Source organism: Scyliorhinus torazame, chromosome 4 (genome assembly GCF_047496885.1).
Source record: "Scyliorhinus torazame isolate Kashiwa2021f chromosome 4, sScyTor2.1, whole genome shotgun sequence".
In the NCBI taxonomy this organism is placed as follows: Eukaryota; Metazoa; Chordata; class Chondrichthyes; order Carcharhiniformes; family Scyliorhinidae; genus Scyliorhinus; species Scyliorhinus torazame.
In genome coordinates this window covers 31,367,962-31,392,123 of record NC_092710.1, presented here as the reverse complement: position 1 = coordinate 31,392,123, position 24,162 = coordinate 31,367,962, and the positions used below count along the sequence as shown (strand labels likewise).

The following is a 24,162-nucleotide window of genomic DNA, read 5'->3' as shown; positions in this document are numbered from 1 at the left end:
GAGTATCCAGAAAAGTGGGATGGGAATGAATTCGGCATAGTTTTGGATTTGGATATTGGAGAAATCATCATTTGGGGTAAGTTCTGTTACGTTGATAATTTCCTATCTTCTTTAAAAATAAAACCCTTCTTTTGGAAACATTGCCTCATTCCCTCTACTTGCTGTAAATATCCTGGCAGCTTCTGTTTTGGAAACTGTAGAGGAACATTTATTCCCTTTGTAACCCCATGCTGAACCTGTCCTGGGAGTGTTTGCTGGGGACAGTGTAGAGGGAGCTTTACTCTGTATCTAACACCGTGCTGTACCTGTCCTGGGAGTGTTTGATGGGGACAGTGTAGAGGGAGCTTTACTCTGTATCTGACCCTGTGCTGTACCTGCCCTGGGAGTGTTTGATGGTGACAGTGTCGAGGGAGCATTACTCTTTATCTAACCCCGTGCAGTACCTGTCCTGGGAATGTTTGATGGGTCTTTAAGAGAAGATTCCTGGCCACAAAAACAAAGCTCATTGCAAAGTTTCACTTCATATTTTACATGTTGCTCACAGACAGATTTCTTCAATGAGCTGCTCTATAAATTTGGATTCAATTTGATTTATTCACACTGTGAGATGTCAAGCTTATTCCTCAATCAATACAGGGTCATCGGCAACAACATCATTTTATTAGACAAGGAGGTTCAATGGGATTTTTTCACTGAAATCATCTGATGTCATTTCATGAGATTAGAATTTATAATGAAACAATTTGGATTCAATGAAAACGGTTAGTTTGATAACCCCAACTGCTTTCTGTTAACTCGCCCGTCACTCTCCACTCTCACCTTGTTTTTAAGTTGGGGAATTCTGCTGGCAGCTTGTGCACAGGAAGAGCCCCAAAATGGTGGCACTTTCAAAATTAAGTTCAGAGTCTCTGAAGATGGATTTCTTTCTCTCTTTCTACTTGAACATGTACACACTGACAGCAGGCATATTGATTGCACAGCAAGATTCCCCAGTCAGAAATGTGATCATGGTGGAAAATTCCCCTACGTCCCCTTTGGAAAGGTTGAATTAACTCCCTCATTCCCACGTTTAAGTTTAAGACTTTTAACTCATGACCTTCAAACATTTTGCAGTCCGTGAGCTACTTTTTAATAAGTGTGGTCACTGTTGCTGTGTTTTTTGAAAATATTTTCATTCCGATGAGGACGGACATAACAACATACAAACAATCAGTCAGTCACAACACAAACAAAATACTATTCTCCTCATTTGACATTTATTCCTTTATTTCCATTAAACCTTTCCGCTCTTCCCTCCCCTTACCCACTGGCAACAAACAGATCTGTAAATAGAGACAAGAACAGCTTCCATCTCGTCCAGAAACCCCCATCTGAGCCACAAAGGGCTAACTTTAGTTTCTCAAGTTTAAGGAATTCCGCAATATCCCTCAACCATGTCGATATTTTTGGCGGATCTTCTGACTTCCCTTCCAATAAAATTAGCCTCCGGGCGATCAATGTGACAAAGGCCACCACATCGGCCCCGTCCCCACCTATTAGTCCCGGTACTTCCGACACCCCAGAAATTGCCTCGTGGTCCCAGTAATATTTCCACCTCCACAACTTTTGTTCGTGTTGAAATAGCGAGAGCCAGAAGCCCACAAATCGTGGACGTGACCAGAAGGTGTGGACATGGTTAACTGGTCCTCCTTTACACTCTCACATTTATCTTCTTCCTCTGTGAGGAATCTGCTCATTCGTTCCTGTGTCATATGGGCCCCTGTGTACATCCTTGAATTGTATCAAGCCCATCCGAGCACATGAAGATGTCGCATTGACCCTGTGTATAATCTCACTCCATAGTCCCCATTCCAACTCCATATCCAACTCTTCCTTCCACTTTTGTTTCATCTCTTCAATCGCTGCTTTCTTTCTGTCCATCAGCCACCTGTAAATGTTAGTAATTCTCCCATCACCAACTCAGCTGGGAGGAGCAATTTCTCCAGCAGCTTGTTCTCCGGTAGGCAAACGAACGAGGACAACTCCTTTTTCACCAAGTTTCATCATTGAAGATAATTAAACTTCACGTCCCTCTGCATTTTATGTTTCTCCCTCAATTCTTCAAATCTACTTTCCAACAACAAGTTGTAACCTGTCTCAGCCCAGCTTTATGCCACTGTTTAAATATTGTATCCAGTCTTGCCGCTGGGGTGAATCGGTGGTTTCCATAAATAGGGGCTCGCACCGTCAAGTTTACCAAAGCAAAATGGCGTCTCCGCTTGCTCCAGATGTTGAAGGAAGATGCCAGCACCGGGCTTTGTGTCAACCTCCCCGGGGGAAATGGGAGTGCAGCCGCAGCGGAAGTCTGCAAACTAGCCCCCTTACACGATTCTTCCACCACCTGTACCCATTCCGCTTCTTCCTCTCCCCACCATTGCCCAATCTTCTCCAAATTCACCGCCCAATAATAATACAAAAGATTGGGAAGCACCAACCCTCCCACCCACCCATTCTTTTTAAATATGAGCTGGTCTTTTTGAAGAGAAATCCAATTAATCACCTTCCAGTTACCGATGGAGAAGTCATCTGCCGCATTTTCTATCTGATTAGAGCAGGGTGTCTGTGTGAGGGTAAGTGTGTTACTGTGTGTGTGGACTTTTCTCTATCTGTCTATCTGCCAGTCGCCCTGGTCCAAGATTATATTTCACTCTCCATAGATGCTGCCTGACCTGCTCAGTATTTTCCCGCATTGGTACAAGTGCGCGGAGGTAAGGCTGAACTTATACAAGACACTAGTTAGACCTCAGCTGGAATATTGTGGACAGTTCTGGGTGCCACACTGTAGGAAGGATGTGAACACACTGGAGCGAGTGCAGAGGAGGTTCACAAGAATGGTTCAGGAATGAGATACTTCAGTGATGAGGTTAGATTGGAGAGGTTGGGTCTGTTCTCCACGGAGAGAAATGGCCAAGAGGAGATGAGATAGAGGTGTTCAAATTCTTGGGGGTGCCGGACAGAGTAGACAGGGAGAAACGGTTCCCACTATTAAGAAGATCAAGAACGAGATGGCAGAGAATTAAAGTGAATTGGAAAAGAAGCAAATATGATGTGAGAAAATGGAAACAGTATAGTGTAGAGAGAGCCCTGCTCGATATCTGACCCCGTGCTGTACCTGTCCTGGGAGTGTTTGATGGGGACAGTGTAGAGGGAGCTTTACTCTGTATCTAACCCCGTGCTGTACCTGTCCTGGGAGTGTTTGATGGGGACAGTGTAGAGGGAGCTTTACTCTGTATCTAACCCCGTGCTGTACCTGTCCTGGGAGTGTTTGATGGGGACAGTGTAGAGGGTGCTTTACTCAGTATGTAACCCCGTGCTGTACCTGTCCTGGGAGTGTTTGATGGGGACAGTGTAGAGGGAGCTTCACACTGTATCTAACCCCATGCTGTACCTGTCCTGGGAGTGTTTGATGGGGACAGTGTAGAGGGTGCTTTACTCTGTATCTAACCTCATGCTGTACCTGCCCTGGGAGTGTTTGATGGGGACAGTGTAGAGAGAGCTTTACTCTGTATCTGACCCTGTGCTGTACCTGTCCTGGGAGTGTTTGATGGGGACAGTGTAGAGGGAGCTTTACTCTGTATCTAACCCCATGCTGTACCTGTCCTGGGAGTGTTTGATGGGGACAGTGTAGAGGGTGCTTTACTCAGTATGTAACCCCGTGCTGTACCTGCCCTGGGAGTGTTTGATGGGGACAGTGTAGAGAGAGCTTTACACTGTATCTAACCCCATGCTGTACCTGTCCTGGGAGTGTTTGATGGGGACAGTGTGAGGGAGCTTCACACTGTATCTAACCCCGTGCTGTACCTGTCCTGGGAGAGTTTGATGGGGGACAGTGTAGAGAGAGCTTTACTCTGTATCTGACCCTGTGCTGTTCCTGTCCTGGGAGTGTTTGATGGGGACTGTGTAGAGGGAGCTTTACTCTGTATTTAACCCCGTGCTGTACCTGTCCTGGGAGTGTTTGATGGGGACAGTGTAGAGGGTGCTTTACTCTGTATCTAACCCCGTGCTGAACCTGTCCTGGGAGTGTTTGATGGGGACAGTGTAGAGGGAGCTTTACTCTGTATCTAACCCCGTACTGTACCTGTCCTGTGAGTGTTTGATGGGGACAGTGTAGAGGGAGCTTTACTCTGTATCTAACCCCGTGCTGTACCTGTCCTGGGAGTGTTTGATGGGGACAGTGTAGAGGGAGCTTTACTCTGTATCAAAACCCATGCTGTACCTGTCCTGGGAGTGTTTGATGGGGACAGTGTAGAGGGTGCTTTACTCAGTATGTAACCCCGTGCTGTACCTGCCCTGGGAGTGTTTGATGGGGACAGTGTAGAGAGAGCTTTACACTGTATCTAACCCCGTGCTGTACCTGCACTGGGAGTGTTTGATGGGGACAGTGTAGAGGGTGCTTTACTCAGTATGTAACACCGTGCTGTACCTGCCCTGGGAGTGTTTGATGGGGACAGTGTAGTGAGAGCTTTACACTGTATCTAACCCCATGCTGTACCTGTCCTGGGAGTGTTTGATGGGGACAGTGTGAGGGAGCTTCACACTGTATCTAACCCCATGCTGTACCTGTCCTGGGAGTGTTTGATGGGGGACAGTGTAGAGAGAGCTTTACTCTGTATCTAACCCCGTGCTGTACATGTCCTGGGATTGTTTGGTGGGGACAGTGTAGAGGGAGCTTTACTCTGTATCGAACCCCGTGCTGTACCTGTCCTGGGAGTGTTTGCTGGGGACAGTGTAGAGGGAGCTTTACTCTGTATCTAACCCCGTGCTGTACCTGTCCTGGGAGTGTTTGATGGGGACAGTGTAGAGGGAGCTGTACTCTGTATCTGACCCAGTGCTGTACCTGTCCTGGGAGTGTTTGATGGGGACAGTGTAGAGGGAGCTGTACTCTGTTCTAACCCCATGCTGTACCTGTCCTGGGATTGTTTGATGGGGACAGTGTAGAGGGAACTGTACTCTGTATCTGAACCTGTGCTGTACCTGTCCTGGGAGTGTTTGATGTGGGCAGTGTAGAGGAAACCTTACTCTGTATCTAACTCCTTATTCATGGGTCACTAAACGCGAGCGTGCGGGTACATTAAGCAATCAGGAGGGCCAATGGTACGTTAACTTTCATCGCTCGGGGTTATTAGTACAGGTTTCAGATGACTTGCTGCAATTGTACAGAGCCTTGGTATCAACACACCTGGACCATTGTGTAGAGTTTTGTTCTCCATATCTAAGGAAGGATATACTTGCTGTAGAAGGAGTGTAACGGAGATTCACCAGACGAATCCCTGGGATGGTGAAGTTGTCTGATGAGGAGAGATTGAGGAAAATGTACCCGTGTTCCCGAGAGTGCCGAAAAATGAGAGGTGATCTTGAAACATACACAATTCATACGGGGCATCACAAGATAGATGTAGGTTGGATGATCACTCTGACAGGTGAGATTAGAACCAGGGGAGGGGGCACAGTCTCAAACCACCAGACATAGAAGCAGAATTAGGCTACTCGGCCCATCGAGTCTGCTCCACCATTCAATCATGGGTAATATTTTTCTAATTCCCATTCTCCTGCCTTCTCTCCATAACCACTGATCCCCTTATTGATCAAGAACCTATCTATCCCTGTCTTAGAGATACTCAGTGATTTGGCCTCGACACCCTTCTGCGGCAAAGGGTTCCACAGATTCACCACCCTCTGGCTGAAGAAATTCCTCCTCATCTCTGTTTTAAAGGATCGTCCCTTTAGTCTGAGATGGTGTCCTCTGCTTCTAATTGTTCCTACAAGTGGAAACATCCTCTCCACGTCCACTCTATCCAGGCCTCGCAGTATCCTGTAAGTTTCAATAAGATCCCCCCTCATCCTTCTGACCGCCAACGAGTACAGACCCAGTGTCCTCAACCATTCCTCATACGACAGGTTCTTCATTCCAGGGACCATTCTTGTGAACCTCCTCTGGACCCTTTCCAAGGCCAGCACATCCTTCCTTAGATACCGGGCCCAAAACTGCTCACAATACTCCAAATGGGATCTGACCAGAGCCTTATCCAGCCTCAGAAGTAGATCCCTGGTCTTGTCTTCTCGCCCTCTTGACATGAATGCTCAGAATCAGGGGTAGACCATTGCAGACTGAGATGAGGATGAATTTCTTCATTAAGAGGGTGGAGAATCCAGAGGGTTGTGGAAGCTCAATCATTGAGCATGTTCCAGACACAAATCGAGTGTGTATAATGCAATAGGAATGTGTGTGTGAGTGTGCGTGCGTCTGTGCGTGCCAGGATCTGTTTGAATGGTGGAGCAGACTCGATGGGCCAAATCGCCTACACCTGCTCATATTTTCCTTTGAGACTTAAATGCGTATACACACACAGGTTCACAGATACACACACACATGCGCGTGCACACACTGACTGATACATACATGGGTCCAGATACATGCATACATACACACACATGCGTGCATAGACACATGCGTGTGCACACACATTGGCGCACACACACACATATATATTAGCCATTTAAGACCATTTGATAGAATGCGACACATCCCAGTTTGCCAATGACACCAAACATTAGACAGCGTTGTAAGCAACATAGCTGGAAATATCAAATTGCAGGGAGATATTATCGTTTTGGCAGTAGACTGAACTGGTGGACGTGTTTCAGTGTTGGGAAAGGTTTAGATGATGTGCTTTAGACTTAAAAAGGATAGAACCGTGATCTTTTTAAATGATGAGAAGACAGAAACAGTGGAAGTTTAAACTGTACAGATATTTCACAGCTAGATTCACACAATACAGACAGCAATGTATCGTAGATTTTGGAAGTGCCACAAATGTTGTCAAGTGCAGTGCGAGGCGTACCTCAATGTTTCAGTCTTACTGAGAAACTGTCAGCCCACAGGGATAACCTTTCTGTATAATAGGATTGAAGCACAAGTTCAAACAGTTTTGTTTCAAAGTTTAAAATAACCAGTCATTTTTCTGTGCAGCTTTCGGAATCTGTCAGTGGAATTTAGGTTATACAGGCAAGTGTTAACAAGAGTATTGGGAACTGATTAGAAGTTTTGATGGAGGTATTCCTGCATTATGGAAATGTGTGAGATCTATTTAGGGTTGGGGAATGGATTGATCAAAGGATGTAGTTTTTTGTTATCTATATCAGACTGACAGCCTTGAAGATTCACAACTTCCATGTGCTGAGATAAAGGATTGATTAACCAAGGCCTATTATTCAAATACTTCAGACAAGTGACAAAACAACAATAACAGAGAATATACAAACAGAGACAAGCAGACACCTGGAATCGGAGCTTAAACTTCATGTTTAAATGTGAAGGGCTGAAATAAGCAAGAGTCCACCCTGGGATTCGGTGCAATTTGAGTTCTGCTTTTCCATCAAATAAAAATAACTATCTGCAATGAAAAATTCTTTGGACAGGACAGAGGGATTTTGACTCTGTATTTAAGCCCAGACAGTATTTTGGTTGTGAGTGTTTGATGGACAGTGCAGAGAAAGCTTTACTCTGAAACACTGGAATTTAGTTTAAGGGTGATTTAATCACATGCTTCAGAATAATAATTGATATTGTACATCTCGTGTGTGTCTCAGTGTCAGCTGTGAAACATGTACAGCACAATCTCATCCTGTTTCTGTGTGTCTCTCTGAAATTAGCTGGTCCATTTCCTAAATTACCACTGACTCGATTTCAAAAGGGCTCCATTGCCTGTGAAGCAGTTTGTGATACCCAAAGGTTATGAAAAGTGCTTTCGAAAAGTCTGTCCCCAAGCTGTTGTGAGGATGTTCAGAGTCAGTGTGTAACTTGGGTCACACACAGGCCAGATACACCACTCCAAGTTAAAGGTGGAGAATGGATCTCGCTCCATTTGAAAGATGTAATGACGCAGCCTGTCTGAGTTTGTGTCTGTGTGTGAGTTTGTGTTTGTCTGTACACGTGTTTGTGTGTCTTGGGTGGGGTGGGAGGTTGTGTGTGTGACTCATTACGCGGCACGGTAGCACAGAGTGTAGCACTGTGGCTTCACAGCTCCAGGGTCCCGGGTTCGATTCTTGGCATGTTCTCCCTGTGTCTGCGTGGGTTTCCTCCGGGAGCTCCGGTTTCCTCCCACAAGTCTGAAAGACGTGCTGTTAGGTAATTTGGACATTCTGAATTCTCCCTCTGTATACCCGAACAGGCGCCGGAATGTGGCGACTCGGGGATTTTCACAGTAACTTCATTGCAGTGTTAATGTCAGCCTACGTGTGACAATAAAGATTATTATACATGGTAGTCCCACAGGCTCTTACCCTGGGTACATGGTAGTCAGCACTCCAAAACTGTTAATTGTAGTGTCCACAGCAGTGTGGTGTAATGTAGTATTAACTGGGACAAGAGCTCATAGTATAAACAGTGACGGGGTCAACTGCAGTGATCACTGGGAAAGGAGCTAATGTGTTCTCAATAGAGATGTGGATGAGAACGGTTATATATTACAAGGTAATATTCACAATGACATTCTCTAATGCAGTAATATTTCTCACACCGTGTAGAGCAGGATTTACAGCTACTGATGCTGCTGGGAAATAAAGTCATCCAGGGCTTTGTATCGGATTATTAAAATAGGTTATTGATTAAGGTGGTCTAGTCGCTAAGGCAGATCAGCTGAATGGCCCATTCCAGTTCCTATGTACCTCTCCTGGGAGTATTTGGTGAGGACAGATGTAGAGGGAGCTACATCTGGACAATTTTGGACACTAAGGGCAATTTAGCATGGCCAATCCACCTAACTTGCACATCTTTGGACTGTGGGAGGAAACCGGAGCACCCAGAGGAAACCCACGCACACACGGGGAGCATGTGCAGACTCCGCACAGACAGTGACCCAAGACGGAATCGAACCTGGGTCCCTGGAGCTGTGAAGCAATTGTGCGATCCACAATGCTACCATGCTGCCCCAGAGCTTTACTCTGTATCTCACCGTGTGCTGTACCTGTCTTGGGAGTGTTTGATGGGGACAGTCTAGAGGGAGCTTTACTCTGTATCTCACCCCGTGCTGTACCTGTCCGAGAAGTATTTGATGGGGACAGTGCAGAGGGAGCTTTACTCTTTCTCTAACCTTATGCTGTACCTGTCCTGTTAATGTTTAATGGGGACAGTGTAGAGGGAGCTTTACTCTGTATCTAACCCCGTGCTGTACCTGTGTGGGAGTGTTTGATGGGGACAGTGGAGAGGGAGCTTTACTCTGTATCTAACCCCGTGCTGTGCCTGTCCTGGGAGTGTTTGATGGGGACGACGTGGAGGGAGCTTTAATCTGTATCTAACCCCGTGCTGTACCTATCTTGGGACTGTTTGATGGTGATAGTGTAGAGGGAGCTTTTTACTGTATTTCACCCAGTGCTGTACCTGTCCTGGAAGTGTTTGATGGGGACAGTGTAGAGGGTGCTTTACTCTGTATCTAACCCCGTGCTCTACCTGTCCTGGGTGTGTTTGCTGGGGACAGTGTAGAGGGAGCTTTACTCTGTATCTAACCCCATGCTCTACCTGTCCTGGGTGTGTTTGCTGGGGACAGTGTAGAGGGAGCTTTACCCCACGCTCTCTGTGCGTCCCACGCTCTCTGTGCGTCCCACGCTCTCTGTGCGTCCCACGCTCTCTGTGCGTCCCACGCTCTCTGTGCGGCCCACGCTCTCTGTGCGTCCCACGCTCTCTGTGCGTCCCACGCTCTCTGTGCGTCCCACGCTCTCTGTGCGGCCCACGCTCTCTGTGCGGCCCACGCTCTCTGTGCGTCCCACGCTCTCTGTGCGTCCCACGCTCTCTGTGCGTCCCACGCTCTCTGTGCGTCCCACGCTCTCTGTGCGTCCCACGCTCTCTGTGCGTCCCACGCTCTCTGTGCGTCCCACGCTCTCTGTGCGTCCCACGCTCTCTGTGCGTCCCACGCTCTCTGTGCGTCCCACGCTCTCTGTGCGTCCCACGCTCTCTGTGCGGCCCACGCTCTCTGTGCGTCCCACGCTCTCTGTGCGTCCCACGCTCTCTGTGCGTCCCACGCTCTCTGTGCGTCCCACGCTCTCTGTGCGTCCCACGCTCTCTGTGCGTCCCACGCTCTCGGTGCGTCCCACGCTCTCGGTGCGCCCCTCGCTCTCGGTGCGCCCCTCGCTCTCGGTGCGCCCCTCGCTCTCGGTGCGCCCCTCGCTCTCGGTGCGCCCCTCGCTCTCGGTGCGCCCCTCGCTCTCGGTGCGCCCCTCGCTCTCGGTGCGCCCCTCGCTCTCGGTGCGCCCCTCGCTCTCGGTGCGCCCCTCGCTCTCGGTGCGCCCCTCGCTCTCGGTGCGCCCCTCGCTCTCGGTGCGCCCCTCGCTCTCGGTGCGCCCCTCGCTCTCGGTGCGCCCCTCGCTCTCGGTGCGCCCCTCGCTCTCGGTGCGCCCCTCGCTCTCGGTGCGCCCCTCGCTCTCGGTGCGCCCCTCGCTCTCGGTGCGCCCCTCGCTCTCGGTGCGCCCCTCGCTCTCGGTGCGCCCCTCGCTCTCGGTGCGCCCCTCGCTCTCGGTGCGCCCCTCGCTCTCGGTGCGCCCCTCGCTCTCGGTGCGCCCCTCGCTCTCGGTGCGCCCCTCGCTCTGTGCGTCCCTCGCTCGTACACATGCACACGCACTCATTCACACTCTCACGCACTGCCTCACTTACACACACACACACAAAATCACTTGCGCGCATGCATTCGTGTACACGTGCTCACTCGCACGCGCTCACACTGATGCTTACACACACACACTCACTGTTACACACTCACTCGCTCACTCACACAGATGCTTACACTCATTCTTATGCACACACATTTATTCTTACACACACACTCATTCGTACTCACTCACGCGCACTCACTCACACTCACGTACACACTCCCACTTACACACTCACGCACTCTTTCTATTTGCGTCTCTCTCTCCCTGTCCCCCTCTCTCCCCCTGTCCCCCTCTCTCCCCCTGTCCCCCTCTCTCTCCCTGTCCCCCTCTCTCTCCCTGTCCCCCTCTCTCCCTGTCCCTCTCCCTCCCTGACCCTCTCTCTCTCCCTGCCTGTCCCCCTCTCTCTCCCTGTCCCCCTCTCTCTCCCTGTCCCCCTCTCTCTCCCTGTCCCCCTCTCTCTCCCTGTCCCCCTCTCTCCCTGTCCCCCTCTCTCCCTGTCCCCCTCTCTCCCTGTCCCCCTCTCTCCCTGTCCCCCTCTCTCCCTGTCCCCCTCTCTCCCTGTCCCCCTCTCTCCCTGTCCCCCTCTCTCCCTGTCCCCCTCTCTCCCTGTCCCCCTCTCTCCCCCTTTCCCTCTCTCTCTCCCTGTCCCCCTCTCTCTCTCTCCCTGTCCCCCTCTCTCTCTCTCCCTGTCCCCCTCTCTCTCTCTCCCTGTCCCCCTCTCTCTCTCTCCCTGTCCCCCTCTCTCTCTCTCCCTGTCCCCCTCTCTCTCTCTCCCTGTCCCCCTCTCTCTCTCTCCCTGTCCCCCTCTCCCTCTCTTCCTGTCCCCCTCTCTCTTCCTGTCCCCCTCTCTCTCCCTCTCTTCCTGTCCCCCTCTCTCTCTCTCTCTCCCTGTTCCCCTCTCTCTCTCTCTCGCTGCGTCCCCCTCTCTCGCTGCGTCCCCCTCTCTCGCTGCGTCCCCCTCTCTCGCTGCGTCCCCCTCTCTCGCTGCGTCCCCCTCTCTCGCTGCGTCCCCCTTGTGGTGTTGGGTGCTCTGGTGCACAGATGAGCCAACACAGTTGTATGTGGTACAACTCTATTTTATTATAACTCTTATAATACAGTTCGTTCTGGATACTCTGCACGTGCTGTCTCCCTAAGTGTGTTTGGCAATAGATGTGTCCTGGTTCTCCTCTGCAGCTAATACTGACCACCGGGGGTCGTGTCTGTGCTTTTATATCTTTCTGTCATTGGTTGTGGTGTTGTGTGTTCTGATTTGTCTGTTGGTGTGTCTATCATGATGTGTGTGTTTGAATATCATGACATCCCGCCTTTTTACAAAGATAAGTGCCTACGTGGTTATAAATATAATTGTGTCGTGAGTGCATCTAAGAGTGTGTGTTTGTGTTGTGTACAGCGTGTGTTTATGACGTAACTATTTACATGGGGCGATGTCGGGTGCGTCACACTAACAAGGTTGTACCATAACAAAACTTGGATGCGAGAGAAAAAAAAAACTTGAACATTGGTCCGGTCAGACGATATCTGGAACAATAAACAACAACAGGTTATAATACAGAAGTGTTTGACTTTTTGAACGTATGAACAGCGTTATAAGTCCAGTCTAATGGGTGACCGCCTCAAGAATGGGCTGGTCCTCAAGCCGGTTCAGCTGTGGAGATTTGGGGTCACACTGGTTCACCTTGGACTGTTGGAGGTGATGCTGTTGCCGAAGTCTCTACTTTACCATTTGTTGTACTTCGTGCAGTGCTTGGTTTTTTCATTCGTGCAAATATAACATTCAACATCTTTGTTAGTGGTGCCCTGGCTGTGGTTTGGTTCTGGTGGCGATGGAAGGGGCATGATCCGTGGCATCTCCACGAAGTCATCCTTGGGAACCAGTGGAGGATCCGGCGTGTGCGTACGGTGCAGTTGCGAGCGTGGAAGGCGGCACAAAGCCCGCTGATTGCGCCTACGCACCAATCCATCCGCCCTGCATGCCAGGAACAAGGTGGAGTCTGTTTTCTTTTTATGTTTGTTAAGGACGGCATCTTGTAGCCGATGGGTCGTTGCCATCGAAGTAGCACCATCACTAATATCATGCAAGGCGATGACTGTGCCAGATGTGGAAGTTGGCCGAGACAGTGTACGCTGGTTCCGGCCACCTGCTGTGCCGGAAGGGCGACTCCGCAGAGAAACGTCGAAGCATGTCGCCTTGGAGAGAGAATTGTTGCTCGCATCAACGTCTGGCGATGGCGCGAATTGGTGTGTCCATCTTGGACCGCCGGTGCTGGTTGCCACTGCCGACCCAGTGGGACTGCCACGCGATCCATTCCCTGTCGCCGTGGCATCTGCCGTCACCCTGAGCGTGCCATCACCGAGGCCGCGACACCGCCCGTCCGGAGCAAGGTCTGGCGTGCGCAAATCAGAGTCGGCGCTTGGCTGCTCCCCATCTGGAGTCCGGTCTGCCTTCCGTCGATGCCCCCCGTCCGGAGTCCCAACAGGTTCACTGGAGGCAGCCGAGATTCCCTGAAGCTGCACTTCTGGAGTCGGAACATGCAGGAATGCACCAACCAGCGGAGAGGCTCGAGCCATCGAGGGTGGAAGCGGTGCGCCGCCACCGCAGTCGTCAGTGGTCCCACCGTGATCGTCGAGTGCCTCGGTACGCACTAGGCGAGGTCTGTCACCTTGCACCTTTTGCATGGGAAGTGGGATGCTGTCGTCACTCGTCTCACATCCCGTGGATAGATCGTCATTAGCAGCTTGCTGTTCACTAGGGTTGGGTAAATTGTCAGAGTTTTCATCTGGTGGTGCACACCATGTCGGTGGACTGTCATTGTCTTGCCATTGTCCTTCATTTGGGCTTTTCTTCTTTGGAACTTTAAATCTTCCCCCAGACATTGCAGAACCTTGTTTATTACCCCCAAATTCTCCCATATGTATGGTCTCGAATATAGGATCCACTGTTTCTATCGACATTGTACCATTTTCCAAAGAACATTCCGTTTCACTTTTCTTCTCAGGTACCTCATATGTAACTTTGTTTAATGTACATGCCTTCATGGTCTCTGGGTCTGATTTTGCTGGGACTGGCATGGTCACAGTCTCTATTTTACTGTTCTCAATTGCCCACATTATAACTGCTTAATCACTGGGGTTAGTGTGGTACAATGGATAATCGGGTCGACCTTATCTGCATCTTCACCATTAGTGGAAAGCACACTTGGTTCACTTGAAACTGCTGTGGGTTTTAGATTCGTTATCTGGCTACTCGATGTCGGTGTCCTCAGGATTCTTGCTCCAATGTTCTGCTCAATAATCAGTGGAGTGTGTATAGGTTCAATGCAATTAATGTTCCCCTCCAGGTTTGAAGAGTCATTACTTACTAACTGCTGGTCTCCGAAGTTGGGATTTTGCGGCATTGTGTTGAAGGGAGACATTTGTCCCTGCTGTAGATATGATTCAGGTTGTGTTATTTCCATTACCTGAGGATCAATGCCTTGTCCATTTTTTCGATCCGTACTAAAACACTGGCAATTCTCAGTCTGCTCCTTGCAAGTTAAACATTCAATTAATTTCGTTAGCAAATCCTCAGCATCCTTCTGTGGCCGTGCAGCATTATTAATCTCTGTTCGGCTACAATGATCCTGAAGGTCAGCGCATAAACCATTTTTCTTCGGGCTTGGACGAGGCGATTCCTTTGGCTTGTCTTCAGTTGGGCTTGAACAGTCTTCAGCGCTGTGCCCTTCATTGTAGCATGAGAGACCGTCATGGTCATGCTGCTGTGTAGTGGAGCATGGTAGGCTGTTATAGCCTTCTTGCTGTTCACGTGAGCATGGCAGACTTGCATCGTCTGCCGCTGGTTGGTCAGGAGAGGTTGCTAGACCCTCATGGTCTTGTTCCTGCAAGGACTGCGCTCTGGAGTCTTGCGTTCCTTCCATCGTGGAGTCCGTCCACGAGCTCTCTGTGGAGGCTTGTGACACTGGAGTCACTTCTTGTTCGTGCAAGGACTGCGCTCTGGAGTCTTGCGTTGCTTCTATCGTGGAGGCTGTCCACGAGCTCTCTGTGGAGGCTTGTGACACTGGAGTCACTTCTTGTTCGTGCAAGGACTGCGCTCTGGAGTCTTGCGTTGCTTCTATCGTGGAGGCTGTCCACGAGCTCTCTGTGGAGGCTTGTGACACTGGAGTCACTTCTTGTCCGTGCAAGGACTGCGCTCTGGAGTCTTGCATTTCTGCAATTGTGGAGTCTGTCCACGAGCTTGCTGTGGAAGCTTGTGACACTGGAGTCACTTCTGGTTCATGCGAGGACTGCACTCTGGAGTCTTGCATGTCTTCTTTCATAGAGTCGGGAACGTTGAGCGGGACGTGGACCACGCTCTGTGTGGCAGCAGGGCACTCTCCGTGTACTTGCACCGCTCCCTGTCTGTTAATGTCAGGCTGCAGCATCATCCGGTACTGATAAGTTGGAACGTCATATCTGCTGGATTGAAGATCCTCAAATCCGAAAAATGAATCCGCATCTGCGTCGGATTCAATGTGGGGGCCGCCAATGTGCAACACGAAAGGTTCGTCCGAGTCATAGTCATAAAGGACCACGGAGCTATCATTGGGCTCGCGAGGTCCGGAAACCCTGTAAAAATCGTCATCGAAGTATTCAAGGTCGGAATCATCGGCTTGTGCGTAGGTAACTGCTTGTCGGAGGGTTCTTCGGAGGTCAAATTCATCTCCTGGGTCAATTTGCGGCACTGTGCTGTCATTCCAGGTGAGGGAAGGTTGTTTTTCAGCTTTAACAGATTTTTGTTTTTTTGATTTGGGACGTTTCCCTTTTAAATTGGATTTGGGACATTTCCCTTTTAAATTGGTGCAGTCTGGGGCCTCTGACATCCTGACGCTCGGTATGTAGCACGTAGGAAGCGACTGCGCATGCTCAGATCGCTGTTCCTTTACCGATGGCCGTTTTCTTGACTGCGCATGCGCAGCATCTCGCGCATGCGCAAACGAAACTTCCGGTTCTGCGCACTTCTCGCGCAACTGTGCTAGCGTTATACCTTTAGCAAGATGGCCGCCGAACTCGACCCAGCCTTTTCTCAGGCCCGGGATTTCGGGCTCCGGGATCCCAGCCACGAGGTGAGTACTGCAGCTTTTCTTACCTTTAAGTGCCCATTGGATTGCGTATTCTTCACAGTACTTGGAGAATTTGCCCAGGACTGCCTGGTAATCGTACCTTTGCTGCCTCCTGAAGAACCTGAACCTTCTGAACATTTCTCTTGCCCTTGCACCGACGACGGTGAGGAGAAATTCAATTTTTTCCCTATCATCCAGGTCTTTGAGTTCAGCTGCCACCAGGAACAATTCGAAATTTTGCCGGAATCGCCGCCAGTTTTCGTGGAGGTCGCCGTCGCACTGGAGCGCCTGCGGAACCGGGAGCTTGTACATCATGCCTGGGCACTGCTGGTTGTCTGTGTACACGGAGGTATGCCGGCAGGTATCGCTCCACTCCTGTACCATGTGGTGTTGGGTGCTCTGGTGCACAGATGAGCCAACACAGTTGTATGTGGTACAACTCTATTTTATTATAACTCTTATAATACAGTTCGTTCTGGATACTCTGCACGTGCTGTCTCCCTAAGTGTGTTTGGCAATAGATGTGTCCTGGTTCTCCTCTGCAGCTAATACTGACCACCGGGGGTCGTGTCTGTGCTTTTATATCTTTCTGTCATTGGTTGTGGTGTTGTGTGTTCTGATTTGTCTGTTGGTGTGTCTATCATGATGTGTGTGTTTGAATATCATGACACCCCTGTCTCGCTGCGTCCCCCTCTCTCGCTGCGTCCCCCTCTCTCGCTGCGTCCCCCTCTCCCGCTGCGTCCCCCTCTCCCGCTGCGTCCCCCTCTCTCGCTGCGTCCCCCTCTCTCGCTGCGTCCCCCTCTCTCGCTGCGTCCCCCTCTCTCGCTGCGTCCCCCTCTCTCGCTGCGTCCCACTCTCTCGCTGCGTCCCACTCTCTCGCTGCGTCCCCCTCTCTCGCTGCGTCCCCCTCTCTCGCTGCGTCCCCCTCTCTCGCTGCGTCCCCCTCTCTCGCTGCGTCCCCCTCTCTCGCTGCGTCCCCCTCTCTCGCTGCGTCCCCCTCTCTCGCTGCGTCCCCCTCTCTCGCTGCGTCCCCCTCTCTCGCTGCGTCCCCCTCTCTCGCTGCGTCCCCCTCTCTCGCTGCGTCCCCCTCTCTCGCTGCGTCCCCCTCTCTCGCTGCGTCCCCCTCTCTCGCTGCGTCCCCCTCTCTCGCTGCGTCCCCCTCTCTCGCTGCGTCCCCCTCTCTCGCTGCGTCCCCCTCTCTCGCTGCGTCCCCCTCTCTCGCTGCGTCCCCCTCTCTCGCTGCGTCCCCCTCTCTCGCTGCGTCCCCCTCTCTCGCTGCGTCCCCCTCTCTCGCTGCGTCCCCCTCTCTCGCTGCGTCCCCCTCTCTCGCTGCGTCCCCCTCTCTCGCTGCGTCCCCCTCTCTCGCTGCGTCCCCCTCTCTCGCTGTGTCCCTCACTCTCTCTCTCGCAGTGTCCCTCAGTCTCTCTCTCGCTGTGTCCCTCACTCTCTCTCGCTGTGTCCCTCACTCTCTCTCTCGCAGTGTCCCTCAGTCTCTCTCTCGCTGTGTCCCTCAGTCTCTCTCTCGCTGTGTCCCTCACTCTCTCTCGCTGTGTCACTCTCTCTCGCTGTGTCACTCACTCTCTCTCTCTCTGCGTCCCTCACTCTCTCTCGCTGCATCCCTCACTCTCTCTAGCTGTGTCCGTCACTCTCTCTAGCTGTGTCCCTCACTCTCTCTCGCTGCGTCCCTCACTCTCTCTCGCTGAGTCCCTCACTCTCTCTCGCTGCGTCCCTCACTCTCTCTCGCTGGGTCCCTCACAATCTCTCGCTGGGTCCCTCACTCTCTCTCTCAGCGTCCCTCACTCTCTCTCTCTGCGTCCCTCACTCTCTCTCGCTGCGTCCCTCACTCTCTCTCGCTGCGTCCCTCACTCTCTCTCGCTGCGTCCCTCACTCTCTCTCGCTGCGTCCCTCACTCTCTCTCGCTGCCTCCCTCACTCACTCTCGCTGCGTCCCTCACTCTCTCTCGCTGCGTCCCTCACTCTCTCTCGCTGCGTCCCTCACTCTCTCTCGCTGCGTCCCTCACACTCTCTCGCTGCGTCCCTCACACTCTCTCGCTGCGTCCCTCACTCACTCTCGCTGCGTCCCTCACTCTCTCTCGCTGCGTCCCTCACTCTCTCTCGCTGCGTCCCTCACTCTCTCTCGCTGCGTCCCTCACTCTCTCTCGCTGCGTCCCTCACTCTCTCTCGCTGCGTCCCTCACTCTCTCTCGCTGCGTCCCTCACACTCTCTCGCTGCGTCCCTCACTCTCCCTCGCTGCGTCCCTCACTCTCCCTCGCTGCGTCCCTCACTCTCCCTCGCTGCGTCCCTCACTCTCTCTCGCTGCGTCCCTCACTCTCTCTCGCTGCGTCCCTCACTCTTTCTCGCTGCGTCCCTCACTCTCTCTCGCTGCGTCCCTCACTCTCACTCGCTGCGTCCGTCACTCTCTCTCGCTGCGTCCGTCACTCACTCGCTGAGCTCGAACGGCTGAATGGCCCAGTCCTGCTCCTATTCCTTGTGGTCTGTTATTGCTAATTATCTCTCTGTTTATCTATTTAAGATTATCCGGAAAAGTGGGATGGGAATGAATTCGGCATCGTTTTGGATTTGGATATTGGAGAAATCATCATTTGGGGTAAGTTCTGTTCTGTTGAGAATTCACTATCTTCTTTGAAAATAAAACCCTTCCTTTGAGAACATTGCCTCATTCCCACTACTTGCTGTAAATATCCTGGCAGCTTCTGTTGTGGAAATTGGAGAGGAACATTTATTCCGTTTGTAACCCCGTGGTGCACCTGTCCTGGTAGTGTTTGATGGGGCAGTGTAGAGGGAACTTTACTCTGTATCTAACCCCGTGCTGTACCTGTCCTGGGAGTGTTTGATGGGGACAGTGTAGAGGTAGCTTTACTCTGTATCTAACCCCGTGCTGTACCTGTCCTGGGAGTGTTTGATGGGGACAGTGTAGAGGGAGCTTTACTCTGTATCTAACCCCGTGCTGTACCTGTCCTGGGAGTGTTTGATGGGGACAGTGTAGAGGGAGCTTTACTCTGTATCTAACGCCGTGCTGAACCTGTCCTGGGAGTGTTTGATGGGGACAGTGTAGAGGGAGCTTTACTCTGTATCTAACCCCGTGCTGTACCTGTCCTGGGAGCGTTTGCTGGGGACAGTGTAGAGGGAGCTTTACTCTGTATCTAACCCTGTGCTGTACCTGTCCTGGGAGTGTTTGATGGGGTCAGTGTAGAGGGAGCTTTACTCTGCATCTAACCCCGTGCTGTACCTGTCCTGAGAGTGTTTGCTGGGGACAGTGTGGAGGGAGCTTTACTCTGTATCTAACCCCGTGCTGTACCTGTCCTGGGAGCGTTTGCTGGGGACAGTGTAGAGGGAGCTTTACTCTGTATCTAACCCTGTGCTGTACCTGTCCTGGGAGTGTTTGATGGGGACAGTGTAGAGGGAGCTTTACTCTGTATCTAACCCCTTGCTGTACCTGTCCTGGGAGTGTTTGCTGGGGACAGTGTGGAGGGAGATTTACTCTGTATCTAACCCCGTGCTGTACCTGTCCTGGGAGTGTTTGCTGGGGACAGTGTAGAGGGAGCTTTACTCTATATCTAACCCCGTGCTGTACCTGCCCTGGGAGTGTTTGATGGGGCCAGTGTAGAGGGAGCTATACTCTGTATCTAACTCTGTGCTGTACCTGTTCTGGGAGTGTTTGATGGGGACAGTGTAGAGGGTGCTTTACTCTGTATCTAACCCCGTGCTGTAGCTGCCTTGGGAGTTTTTGATGGGGACAGCATAGAGGAACCCTTACTCTGTATCTAACCCTGTGCTGTACCTGTCCTGGGAGTGTTTGATGGGGACAGCGTGAGTGAGTGGTTGTGTCAGTGTATAAGTGAGTGAGTGTGTAAGTGTGAATTAGTTAGTGTGTGAGTATGTGAGTGAGTGACTGTGTCAAGAGTTACTGAATGTGTAATGGTGAGTTTGTGTAAGAGTGAGCAAGTCAGTGTGTGTGTGTATGTCAGTGTGAGTGATTGTGTAAGTGAGTTTGAGTGTGTGGGCGAGTTAGTGTGGAACAATGAGTGAGTAGGTGAGTGAGTGTGCGAGTGTGTGTGTAATAGTGGGTGTGAGTGAGTGTGTGTGAGTGAGTGAGAGTGAGTGAGTGTAAGAGCGAGTGTGTGTGTGTGTGTGAAGGAATGTGTAAGAGTGAGTGTGCAAGTGAGTGCTTACGTATGAGAGAATGAGTGTGTGTAAGACTGAGTGAGTGGTGTGAATGTGTAAGTGAGAGTGTGAGAGTAAGTCAGTGTGTAATAATGAGTGAGTGTGTAGGAATAATTGAGTTTCAGTGTGTGAGCGAGTGTGTAATAGTGAGCAAGTGTGCGTCAGGGTGTGTAAGCGTGATTTAGTTATTAAGTGCGTGATAGTGTGTGTTAGTGAGCGATTGTGTCAGGGTGTGAGTGAGTGTGTAAGAGTGAGTTAAATCTAACCCCTCAATTTGGTTTCACTCTGTAACGCACTCCTGGGTATCTGTTATTCTGTAGATAAACCATCCAGAACCCCTCGATTAGATTCCAGTCTGTAACGCACTCCTGGGTATCTGTTATTCTATATATAAACTATCCTGAACCCCTCAATTAGATTCCTGTCTGTCACTCACTCCCGGGTATCAGTTATTCTATATATAAACTATCCCGAAGCCCTCTATTAGATTCCAGTCTGTAACTCACTCCCGGGTATCTGTTATTCTATATATAAACTATCCTGATCCCCTCGATTAGTTTCCAGTCTGTAACTCACTCCCGGGTATCTGTTATTCTGTATATAATCTATCCCGAAGCCCTCCATTAGATTGCAGTCTGTAATTCATTCCCAGATATAATCTATTCTGTGTATTAACCAACGATATGCCGGACTGAGATGAGGAGGAATTTTGTCACTCAGATGGTGGTGAATCCTGGGAATTCTCTATCCCAAAGGGATGTGGAGACTCAGTCATTGAGCCGGTTCTGGACTGCGATTGATGGATCAACAAGAGGCACGTGGATAGGGCAGGAAGACGGTGTTGAAATGGAAGAATCTCCATGATCATATTGACTGGTGGAGTGAGTTCGAAGGGCTGAATGGACCAGTCCTGCTCCTATTCCTTGTGGTCTGTCATTGCTAATTATTTCTATGTTTATCTATTTAAGATTATCCGGAAAAGTGGGATGGGAATGAATTCTGCATCGTTTTGGATTTGGATATTGGAGTAATCATCATTTGGGGTCAGTTCTGTTATGTTGATAATTTGCGATCTCTTTTCAAAATAAAACCCTTCCTTTGAAAACATTGCTTCATTCCCTCTACTTGCTGTAAATATCCTGGCAGCTTCTGTTGTGGAAATTGGAGAGGAACATTTATTCCGTTTGTAACCCCGTGGTGCACCTGTCCTGGTAGTGTTTGATGGGACAGTGTAGAGGGAGCTTTACTCTGTATCTAACCCCGTGCTGTAGCTGCCCTGGGAGTGTTTGATAGGGACAGTGCAGAGGGAGCTTTACTCTGTATCCAACCTCGTACTGTACCTGTCCTGGGAGTGTTTGATGGGGACAGTGTAGAGGGAGCGTTACTCTGTATCTAACCCCGTGCTGTACCTGTCCTGGGTGTGTTTGATGGGGAGAATGTAGAGGGAGCTTTACACTGTATCTAACCCCGTGCTGTACCTGTCCTGGGAGTGTTTGATGGGGACAGTGTAGAGGGAGCTTTACTCTGTATCTAACCCCGTGCTGTACCTGTCCTGGGTGTGTTTGATGGGGACAGTGTAGAGGGAGCTTTACTCTGTATCTAACCCCGTGCTGTACCTGTCCTGGGAGTGTTTGATGGGGACAGCGTCGAGGAAGCTTTACTCTGTATACATCATCGTAATGTAGCTGCCCTTGGAGTGTTTGATGGGGACGGTTTAGAGGGATGTGTAATCTGTATGTAACCCCATGATGGACTTTTGCTAACAGTGTTTGATGGAGATTCTGAATCTTGAATTGATGTATTCTGTTAGTCTCCCCATCTTATCTGTCTCTGCATCTCTCTATCTCTCTCTGAGAATCTGTCTAAACAAATCCACGATCAGCAGTCAGCCATTTTAAGTTACTTAACGGTGGCCATTTTATGTGAGCACAACACTGAGACAATTCGGACAGTTGTCCAAGTTAGTGTCAAACAAAAACTGAAGGAAAGAGTTGTATTTAAACATGATATGTTGGGCAATGTGGATGTACAAATGGAGCTTGTACACCAGTCACTGAAAGAGGAGAGGGGGGTGCAGCAAGCAGTTAAGAAGGCCAATGACACGTTGGCCTTCATTGCAAGAGGGATTTGAATTCAGAAGTGGAGATGTCTTCCTGCAGTTACACAAGGCCTTGGTGAGACCACACCTGGAGTATTGCGTATAGTTTCGGTCTCCCTAACTGAGAAAGGATATAGTTGTCAAAGAGAGAGTGCAGCGGAGGGTCAATCGTCTGATAGGGAGGTTGCCGGACTGTCCTAGGAGGAGAGATTGGTTCAATAGGGCCTGAATGAGCCCTGTTTCTCCAACCTAACCCTGGAGATCAAATCCCACATTCCTGGTGATTTCTCCACTCTCAAAGATGGAAAGATATTGACTAAGTTTATAGCAGAAATTGACTGATTTCTAAATCGCATTGACATAAAGGGATATGGGGATAGTGTTGGGGAAAAGACATTGAAGTGAAGATATTTCACAGCTGGATTCACAGAATACAGACAGCAAAGTACCTTAAATTTTGGAAGTGCCACAAATGTTGTCAAACATTTGGGAAATGATTGGAAACAGTTTGGACTGAGATCTCCTCAGTGACCTGTGTGCAGACCCCACCCCCGACTTTCTGTCAGCAATGTCCCCCTCGGTGTGGTTCCTGTGTCTGCTAAGGAAGACACTTGTCCTGTCTATGGTTATGTTAATTCAGCAGTCAACAACAGATTCTGTCCTGTCCTTATTTCTGTCTTTGGTTTAACATTTGTTTCCCTCTGAATTTCTGACGTGCTGTCGCCTTAGAAAGGCTTTCCATAGAATGAGTAAAAACCAGCAAGAAATCACAGAATGTGAGTTAAACACAACTTCATTTCTGCCTCGATTTTAAGAGAAGATTCCTGGCCAGACAAACAAAGCTCATTGCAAAGTTTCACTTCATATTTTACATGTTGTTCACAGACCGATTTCTTCAATGAGCTGCTCTATAAATATGGATTCAATTTGACTTTTTCTCACTGAGATGTTAAGCTTATTCCTGAATCAATACAGGGTCATCGGCAACAACATCATTTTATTAGACAAGGAGGTTCAATGGGATTTTTCACTGAAATCCACTGATGTCAATTCCTGAGATTGGAATTTATAATGAAACAATTTGGATTCAATGAAAACGGTCAGTTTAATAACCCCAATGTCCTGACTGCCTCACGTCCTGGCACCCTCACACCATCACATCCTCATGTCCCCTAACCCTCACATCCTGACCCACTCACGTCCCCGAAACCTCACATCCTGACCCGCTGTGTACTCTTTCTGTGTGTGTCCCTCGCTCTGTGTGGCCCCCTCTCTCTGTCCATCTCTGTATCCCTCTCTCCCTGTGTCCCTGTCTCTCTCTGTGTCCTTCTATCTCACTCTATCCCTCTCTTTTACTGAGTACCTCTTTCTCTCTGTGTCACTCTCTCTGTGTCCCTCTCCCTCTATGTATGGCCCTCTCCATGTCTCTCTCGCTGTGTACCTCTCTCTCTCTGTCCCACTCTCTCTCGCTGTGTCCCTCTCTGACCCCTCTCTCTCGCTGTGTCCCCCTCTCTCTCTCGCTGTGTCCCCCTCTCTCTCGCTGTGTCCCCCTCTCTCTCGCTGTGTCCCCCTCTCTCTCGCTGCGTCCCCCTCTCTCTCGCTGCGTCCCCCTCTCTCTCGCTGCGTCCCCCTCTCTCTCGCGGCGTCCCCCTCTCTCTCGCGGCGTCCCCCTCTCTCTCGCGGCGTCCCCCTCTCTCTCGCTGCGTCCTCCTCTCTCTCGCTGCGTCCCCCTCTCTCTCGCTGCGTCCCCCTCTCTCTCGCTGCGTCCCCCTCTCTCTCGCTGCGTCCCCCTCTCTCTCGCTGCGTCCCCCTCTCTCTCGCGGCGTCCCCCTCTCTCTCGCGGCGTCCCCCTCTCTCTCGCTGCGTCCCCCTCTCTCTCGCTGCGTCCCCCTCTCTCTCGCTGCGTCCCCCTCTCTCTCGCTGCGTCCCCCTCTCTCTCGCTGCGACCCCCTCTCTCTCGCTGCGACCCCCTCTCTCTCGCTGCGTCCCCCTCTCTCTCGCTGCGTCCCCCTCTCTCTCGCTGCGTCCACCTCTCTCTCGCTGCGTCCCCCTCTCTCTCGCTGCGTCCCCCTCTCTCTCGCTGCGTCCCCCTCTCTCT

The 24,162-nt window shown here is 50.7% G+C and overlaps 1 long non-coding RNA gene across 1 annotated transcript; it reads left to right on the top strand.

Moving 5' to 3' along the window:
- On the top strand, positions 1–21,071 carry LOC140410166 (uncharacterized). The gene is made up of 3 exons (XR_011940519.1): positions 1–76; positions 18,315–18,389; positions 20,935–21,071. It is a non-coding gene; the product is annotated as an uncharacterized lncRNA (long non-coding RNA).
- Positions 21,072–24,162: the final 3,091 nt, after the last annotated feature.